Genomic DNA, 8,589 nt, shown 5'->3' with positions numbered 1-8,589 from the left:
TTTTTCAAACTGGTTTACTCCATAATCTCCATCTCCTTCAGATTGACAGTGAGCATCTCCTAAGCACTTTCTGGGACTAGAAAAAAATCTAGGTGTCTAGGACAAGTGACATCTTGACAGGGTTGGGCCTGTGCTCCCAACAGAGAGAATGTCACTCTCAACTTTCCTGTCTTCAGACAACCTCTTTCAGCTTCTTAGGCACCTTTTCAAGGATTTAAATGACCTTACCACACAGCCCATGCTTGGCAAGAACTCACAGCTTCCCAAACTGCTTTCTGCTCACCTTTCCAACCCATGGGTGGGAATTGTGCACCATCCAGTTGCTGCCTCCTTGGGACCTGGAAATGGAATAGTAATGGAGACATGTGGACAATCATAAAGGGAAGTCCCTCCTCCAGGTCCCTTTGTTTCTATCCTCTCCAGGAAGTAACTTTGGTCAACAAATGATCAAGCCAACTCCCCATGTTTGAGATGTTGCTCCTTTCTGCTTTGATTATTTTCCCTGCAGCTTCCTGGATCCCACTTCACAGCGGGATGGATCAACATCATTTTCCCCCTGGCTAAACACAGGTATTGAAACCTGTTGATTTTCCCCCCTCATTTAGTACAGGAGTCTGAGACCCAGGCACAATCTACAACTTTGCTTATCACCCGTTTCTGAATCACATTTGTTGGGCATCATTTTGTTGAAAACTGACCCTTTCTTCAGCATTGTGCAAACTGATCCCTAGGTAAGTACTCCTCACCTTCTTTTGTGACATCCCAAGATGTCTCCACGTATCTCAGGTGATAAGCAAACTTCAACCAAAAAGGGAGCGGGGTAGGGTAACCCAGAACACAGCTGGAGGGGCACAAGCAGGGCTGTGCTCACGGCTTAGGGACACAAGTTCCAACTTGATGTTGATGTAGGGGTGGGTGGTGACCATGAGGGCAACATCCATGTGGAATAATAGTGTAAGGTCCCTATCTGCCTTCTACAGGGACTCAGAGTAGCAGGTGTCCCTGTGCTGACACTTAACCTCAAGTAGGCTGAGGGTCAGGTGGGTGGCCTGGACTTACCACATTGGACATGGGCTCCTACAATCGTCTACCCAACCCGAGTTTGCATCTCTGTTTCCAGTGCTCCGAAAGGTCCCAGAGAGACGGTCCAGGAGAGGAAGACAGGCAGGGTGCCATGGAGGGCAGAGGGGGTGTTCTTTTTTCCCACCATGGTTTAAGGCATTCCTCTGAGGCGGCCTGTCCCTCACAACAGTCTGCATTCTGAGCCAGGCTGGGCACGAGAGTGGTGGCTAGAGGCTGGGCAGGTGGGCAAGAATAGGGAGACACAGGGTCCCCCAGCTTAGGGATCTGCCCTGAGAGCACAAATATCTCCTTCGAACTGACCATCCACTGACCCTTGGGGTAGACATGCAACTCCACCTGCAGTGGCCTAAGGCTGTGTCCCCAGTGTGTTCTCGAAACAATAGGAAACTCCGGAGTGCCATTCTATGTTCCCAGTAAGGCAGCAGGAAGCGGGGGCGGGCGGACAGTGTCTTTACTGACCCCTGGAACACGTCCATCCCTGAGAAAGTGGGGTTCAACACAGCTGACTCTCACCTTCGTGGGTATGTGTGCTGTGCTCTTTGCTCATGGTGTTTTTTGCGGTCGTCGCTGTTGTTTTACAAGTTTACTTTGACCCCTGAAGTGAAGAAACTTGTTTTCATTGTTGTTGACTTCATAAAGTTCTCCTTCTTTCTCATTACAGAAGGAAAAGACACGGAATCCCGAGAGGAAGGGAGAGCCCCTCCCCACAGCAGTAACAAGGCGGGGAGGGTCCTCAGGCCTCAGGCCCACGGGATGAGGGGAGGGGAGCGCGGGGCTCGCAGAGGAGGCTGACGGGGCAAAGGGAGAGAGAGGGTACGGGTCCCGCCGGGGCTGAAAGCCGTGCGGCGGCGCGCGGGTTTCCTCACGAGGTCCTCGGCTGCGCCCGAAGAGCTTCCCAGGCCGAGCAACTTCTCGCGCGTGCGCAGTGGGGCGGTGCTGCGCCAGCTCGCCGGAGGCGCGGACTTCGAACTTAGGCAAGCGGTGCTGCCAGCCACCAGCGAAGGGCCCTGTGCCTGTGTGAATTCTCAGCCCCCCAAATTTCTCGCAGCCTGCGTAGTGGCACTTGTGCTTTCTCTTCGGGCACCGGCCCCTTCCGTCCCCTTGTAGGAGGCTGGGCTCGCTGCTGCCTGGCGTCTTGCTCAGGCTTCGGCTTCAGCTGGGCTGGCGTTCGGGCTTGTTGCTCGCGAGGCGGGGGAGGGGGGTCGTCTCTGCGCCTGCGCCGCCGCATTGGGGCGGGTTGCGGGGCGTTGCGGGGTGTGCGGAGGGAGGGCAAGGGTATCACAACTGGACCCCACGCTGCGCTCTGCCGGGGCGCGCACCTGCGCTCGCCGGTTGAAGTACGCCGGGACCCCTGCCACTGGGAAGTGGAAAACCTTGTCCTTGCCTTCTTGGCCTCCCTGGAAGCGGGACAGCGTGGCGGGTCAGCAGCTGGCTGGGCCCTTCTGACCTTGTGCAGCCGAGTGGCTGGGCAAGGACAGGAAAGAACCAGAACGAACTTCTAGTTATAAAATAAATTACTAATAGGGATGTAACAGTACAGCATGGTGACTTGAGTTAATATTGTATATTTAAAGTTACCAAGAGAGTGGATCTTAGAAGTTCTCGTTACAAGGGCAAAACCCAGCTGTTTTTAATTCTTTATCAGGGATGTTTTTGGGATCTGTTACTAGCAGATTATTGCGATTCCTTGTTGATGTCATGTTTCCATAATTTTTTATGTTTCTTGTACTTCTTGCAGTTGCTGTCCTTCCATTAGAAGTAACAGTCACTTCTAGTCTTTACTGACCGATTTTTAGGAAAGAAATACCTTCCCACTGCCTGCTAGGGATTCTTAGGCTTTCTCAGTCCTTCTGTGGATACACCTGCCTCACACTTCTTGCTTCCCCTTGTGGCAGAATTCTTAAGCTTATGTGCCTTCTCTCCATCCTGCAGCACACCAGGCAGGTTGCCAACAGCCTCCCTTTTGCCTTCCCAGTGGTGATGCTAGAACTCAAATTAGTGGTTGCTTCCTGGCCTGCAGATTGAGGCTGATTTTCTGCAGTGCTTGCTAGCCATCTGCCAAAGCTTGTTTGCCTCCATCAGGAGTGTGCACAGGGAGCTGGCCACACAGTTTAGGGTGTGTGTGGTGAGTTGCACAGAGCACTGGGGGTGTCCATGGGCCAGTTGGGAAGATCCACGAGTGAGGCTTCCGCAGTGGCTATTGGGCTGGCTTCTTGATGGAGTCCAAGATGCAGTAAACAGGATCCGGATCCACATCCCTCTAAGGCCGTCTGAGACTCCTCTCTGCCACTCTCACAGCATCTTCTCTACCCCAAGTAGTGCTGCTCGTGACTCACTTCTCTGCATGGGGTGAAGAAGAAATGGGCCTCTTGGGCAGCATCTCACTTGGCTGGGGAATCTGAGGACTCATTCATATGCTTTCACTTTCTCCATGTGAGAAATCATGGGCCAAGATGGCCTCTTTTGGCACTAATCTGTGCTGCCTTGAGGGAGGGGTTATGCAGGTAAAGTCAGACTGTCCCTTTTACCCTCTCTAGTTCATCCAAACTCTTTTTTTTTTTTTCCTCCAACAGTATGCTGGAAGTACGCTACAGGGTTCCTGGACTTCTACAAAGGCGCTCTCATCCTTGGGTCTAACTCTGTGTTCTCCAGGGGCTCCCAGACCACGCTGAAGGATGAGAGCCAGTTTACAGGGAGCTGCAGGGTCCCCAGCCAGGACCAAGGTATGTATGAATATGAACTGAAGCATGGTGGTCAGCAATTTATGATGGTTGATGTGGTCTGGGCCCTAACGACACCGAAGTTCTAAACAAACAAAAAACTGAGCACATTCCGGATGTCCCAATTTGATTTGTGATTGATTGAACTTTGAATCATAGGAGTGTGATAACACTCATAACCACTGAAATTAATATTTCATGGATCATTAAAATCAAAACAAAACAACTTCAAACAATGTTATTGTTTTTTGCAATAGTTCTATTAGTAATTTCTTATAAATATAACTAGGTTATTTAAAATTAAGGGCTTCCCTGGTGGTACAGTGATTGAGAGTCCGCCTGCTAATGCAGGGGACACAGGTTCATGCCCCGGTCCGGGAAGATCCCACATTCCACGGAGCGGCTAGGCCCGTGAGCCATGGCCGCTGAGCCTGCACGTCCAGAGCCTATGCTTTGCAACAGGAGAGGCCACAACAGTGAGAGGCCTGCATACCACAAAAAAAAAAAAATTAAAAAGTATACTTAATATTGCTTTTGTGTTTTCTACATGTATAACCATCATTGGTGTCATACAGACTTGAGTAAAATTAGTAAATATTTTTATAGACTCCCACTGTCATTGATTCAATAGATCCATGAACATTCAGACAGTGTTTATTACTTTTAATGAATTTTGCTGTTAGAATATCATGTTAGGTGTAATTCATTGAACTGAAGATGATATTCTCTTTTTTTGACTTTCAAAAAGAAATAGATTTTATTTTTTATTATTTTAAAAAATTTTATTGGATTATAGTTGATTTACAATGTTCTGTTAGTTTCAGGTGTACATCAAAGTGATTCAGTTATACATATATTCATTCTTTTTCAGATTCTTTTCTCATATAGGTTATCACAGAATATTGAGTAGAGGTCCCTGTGCTATACAGTAGGTCTTTGTTTGTTATCTATATATAGTAGTGTGTGTATGTTAATCCCAAGCTCCTGATTTATTCCTCCCACCTCCCCCCACATTTCCCCTTTGGTAACCATAAGTTTGTTTTCAATATCTGTTTCTGTTTTGTAAATAAGTTCATTTGTATCATTTTTAAAAATTAGATTTCACATATAAGTGGTATCATATGATTTTTGTCTTTCTCTGTCTGACTCACTTCACTTAGTATGTTAATCTCTAGGTACAGTCATGTAGCTGCAAATGGCATTAGTTATTTTTTATGGCTGAGGAATATTCCATTGTATATATGTAACACATCTTTGTTTATCCATTCCTCTGTCGATGGGCATTTAGGTTGCTTCCTTTTCTTGGCTACTGTAAATAGTGCTGCAATGAACATTGGGATGCATGTATCTTTTCAAATTATGGTTTTCTCTGGATATATGCCCAGGAGTGGGATTGCTGAATCATATGGTAGCTCTATTTTTAGTTTTTTAAGGAACCTCCATACCATTCTCCATAGTGGTTGTACCAATTTACATTCCCACCAACAGTGTAGGAGTGTTCCCTTTTCTCCACACCCTCTCCAGCATGTATTGTTTGTAGACTTTTTGATGATGGCCACTCTGACCTGTGTGAGATGATACCTCATTGTAGCTTTAATTTGCATTTCTCTGATAATTAATGATATTGAGCATCTTTTCATGTGCTTTTTGGCCATCTGTATATCTTCTTTGGAGAAATGTCTATTTAGATCTTCTGCCCAGTTTTTGATTGGGTTATTTGTTTTTTGAAATTGAGCTGCATGAGCTGTTTGTATATTTTGGAGATTAATCCCTTGTCAGTCGCTTCATTTGCAAATATTTTCTCCCATTCTGTGGGTTGTCTTTTTTGTTTTATTTATGGTTTCCTTTGCTGTGCAAAAGCTTTTAAGTTTAGTTAGGTCCCATTTGTTTATTTTTGTATTTTTTTTCATTACTCGAGGAGGTGGATCAAAAAAGATCTTGCTGTGATTTATGTCAAAGAGTGTTCTGCCTATGTTTTCCTCAAAGAGTTTTATAGTGTCCAGCCTTACATTTAGGTCTTTAATCCATTTTGAGTTTATTTTTGTGTATGGTGTTAGAGAATGTTCTAATTTCATTCTTTTACATGTAGCTGTCCAGCTTTCCCAACACCACTTGTTGAAGAATTTGTCTTCTCCATTGTATATTCTTGCCTCCTTTATCATAGATCAATTGAACATAGGTGCATGTGTTTATTTCTGGGCTTTCTATCCTGTTCCACTGATTGATATTTCTGTTTTTGTGCCAGTACCATACTGTTTTTATTACTGTAGCTTTGTAGTATAGTCTAAAGCCAGGGAGCCTGATACCTGCAGCTCCATTTTTCTTTCTGAGGTTTGCTTTGACTATTTGTGTTTCCATACAAATTAAAAAAATTTTTGTTCTAGTTCTGTGAAAAATGCCATTGGCAATTTGATTGGGATTGCATTGAATCTGTAGATTGCCTTGGGGAGTATAGTCATTTTCACAATATAGAGTTAGTGTGCTAGGTCCCACTGTATGTTAACCTTGTGTGTGCCCTTCAGGAGTGGAGTTTCTGTTTCCCCTAGTCCTGTGGAGCTCCTGCACTCAAGCCCCACTGGCCTTCAAAGCCAAATGCTCTGGTGGTTCCTCCTCCTGATGCCAGATCCACAGGCTGGGGAACCTGACATGGGGCTCAGGGCTCTCACTCTTATGGGAGAACCTCTGTGATATAATTATTTTCCAGTTTGTGGGTTGCCCACATGGTGGGGATGGAATTTGATTATGTCGTGAAAGCGCCCCTCCTACAGTCTTGTGGCTTCTTCTTTGTCTTTTAAATGTAAAATATCTTTTTTGGTAGGTTCCAGTCTTTTTTGTTGATGGTTGTTCAGCAGTTAGTTGTGATTTTGGTGTTTTCATGAGGGGAGGTGAACTCAAATCCTTCTACTTCACCATCTTTTCTGGAATTGAGGGGCTGCTTTTAGTTTGGATGCTTGCTGTCTCCTCAGCGTGTGCTGGCTGTTATTCCCTTGATATGGGGGTGTGCAGGTGCAGTGGCCCTTGTGTGCTTCCGGTATAGTGGGGGCAGGGCTTGGATCCTGCTCACCGGTCTCATATGGGCAGCTGCTTGCTGTCCGCGCACTCTGGGACAGCAGGGGCAGCACTTGGCGCCTGCTTACCTGTCTTGTAGCAGCGGCCCATGTCTGCCTCTGGATCCCATGATGGCAGCGGTGGTGACTCTGAAGATAATATTCTTATTTTACTCTCTTGGGAAATAGAAAAAATAGATAATGTTGATACCATGACATACATTTCCCAATGTGCTTCTTCTAACCAAACAATTAATGAACTATTCAGGTGTATTCACTGCATGCATCATTACGGAGTTGGCATATAATGTTTAATTTGTGAGTGAGAGCAAGATATGTTGCCTGGAATACAATGATATGCACTTTGGCCTTCAAAGCAGTCTTCACAGAAGACTCAAAAAAATCCTAAGGTCCCTGCAGTAATGTTGTATGGAATGCAAATAACACTTTTTAAAGGTTGTTCTGCTTCAGGACAAAATATTTTTGACCTAATGCTAAAACAGGACTTCAATACAAAGGTGTGAGTGAAGGTTCTTAAATAAACATACAACAATAAATTTCATGGATTTTGCATGTGCTTTAAATATTTGTATATACCATTAGGGTGTGACCTTAAATTGTTAAAATATATTAGTTCATCTCATTTCTACATTTCAGTACATAATGCATACTCAGTATATGATTTTAATTACTTTGTTTATAGTTAACATGCTCTGATTATTATATTTTCTCTTGTAAATTATAAGTTGTCCTCAGTTATACCATATATACATATATTTAATGAAATTATAGTTTTATAATTCATTAAAATGTTATTACATTCTGATGCCAAGTAAACTTATTTTTCTATTAATATATATATCAGCTAGGATATATTAATACACATATCAGTTAGGTTATTTGCAGTGGTGACAGCACTAAATCTCAAAGTAACTTAAAAAAATCAATTAATTTCTCACCATATTATGGCAGAAATTTCTAATAAAACTTTTAGACTTATAATGCTTTTTTAGCTGACAATTAAAAAATAATGAGAGCTAATCTCCTCCCTCAGTATGTATCTTAATTGCCCCAGATAACTGCTTTTGCTTAATTTATATTCTACCTCAGAGCTAATCATTATGAATACTCTGATTGGTCAGTCTGGGTTTTAGGTTCATCTCTGTAGTCATGAGAGGTAAGTTTTTGTGAAAGAAAAAAAAAAAGAAGCTTTCATTATAAGGAAAAAGGATATTGAATTTTCAGAGTTCATAATATTAAGTTTCCACACTCTAACTCTCTAGCCTTACAGACTTCAGCCCACCCCTTCAGGGATTTGGCCTCAAACTTCACATATAACCTCTGGCAGTCATGGGAGCTTTGATCTCTCTCAATCTACTTCTGCTACTTCCTGTACTCAGTAATAGTAGATGTGAAGAAGTCTACCCTAGGTCCCAAGATTAAAAGTTTCTCAGTTTCTCCAGTACAGGAAGATCTGAACATTCCATTGCCTTGATGAAAACCCATGAGTCCTTCATTGCTCTTAGTATAAGTCAAATCACAATCCTTTTCTCTGGTTTATTTTCTTGTTCTTCTATCTCTCCAGCTACATCTTTCAAAAACTCTTCTTCCATAGCTCTATTCTTCAGTAATATTGAATTTTATTTTGTTCTTTAAAAGTACTATTTTTTTTTACATATTCATTATTTATTTATTTATTTTTAACATCTTTATTGGAATATAATTGCTTTACAATGGTG

This window comes from Kogia breviceps, chromosome 6, assembly GCF_026419965.1.
Source record: "Kogia breviceps isolate mKogBre1 chromosome 6, mKogBre1 haplotype 1, whole genome shotgun sequence".
Classification (NCBI taxonomy): domain Eukaryota; kingdom Metazoa; phylum Chordata; class Mammalia; order Artiodactyla; family Physeteridae; genus Kogia; species Kogia breviceps.
The sequence above is the reverse complement of the archived record's forward strand: the minus strand, read 5'-3'. Positions refer to the sequence as shown.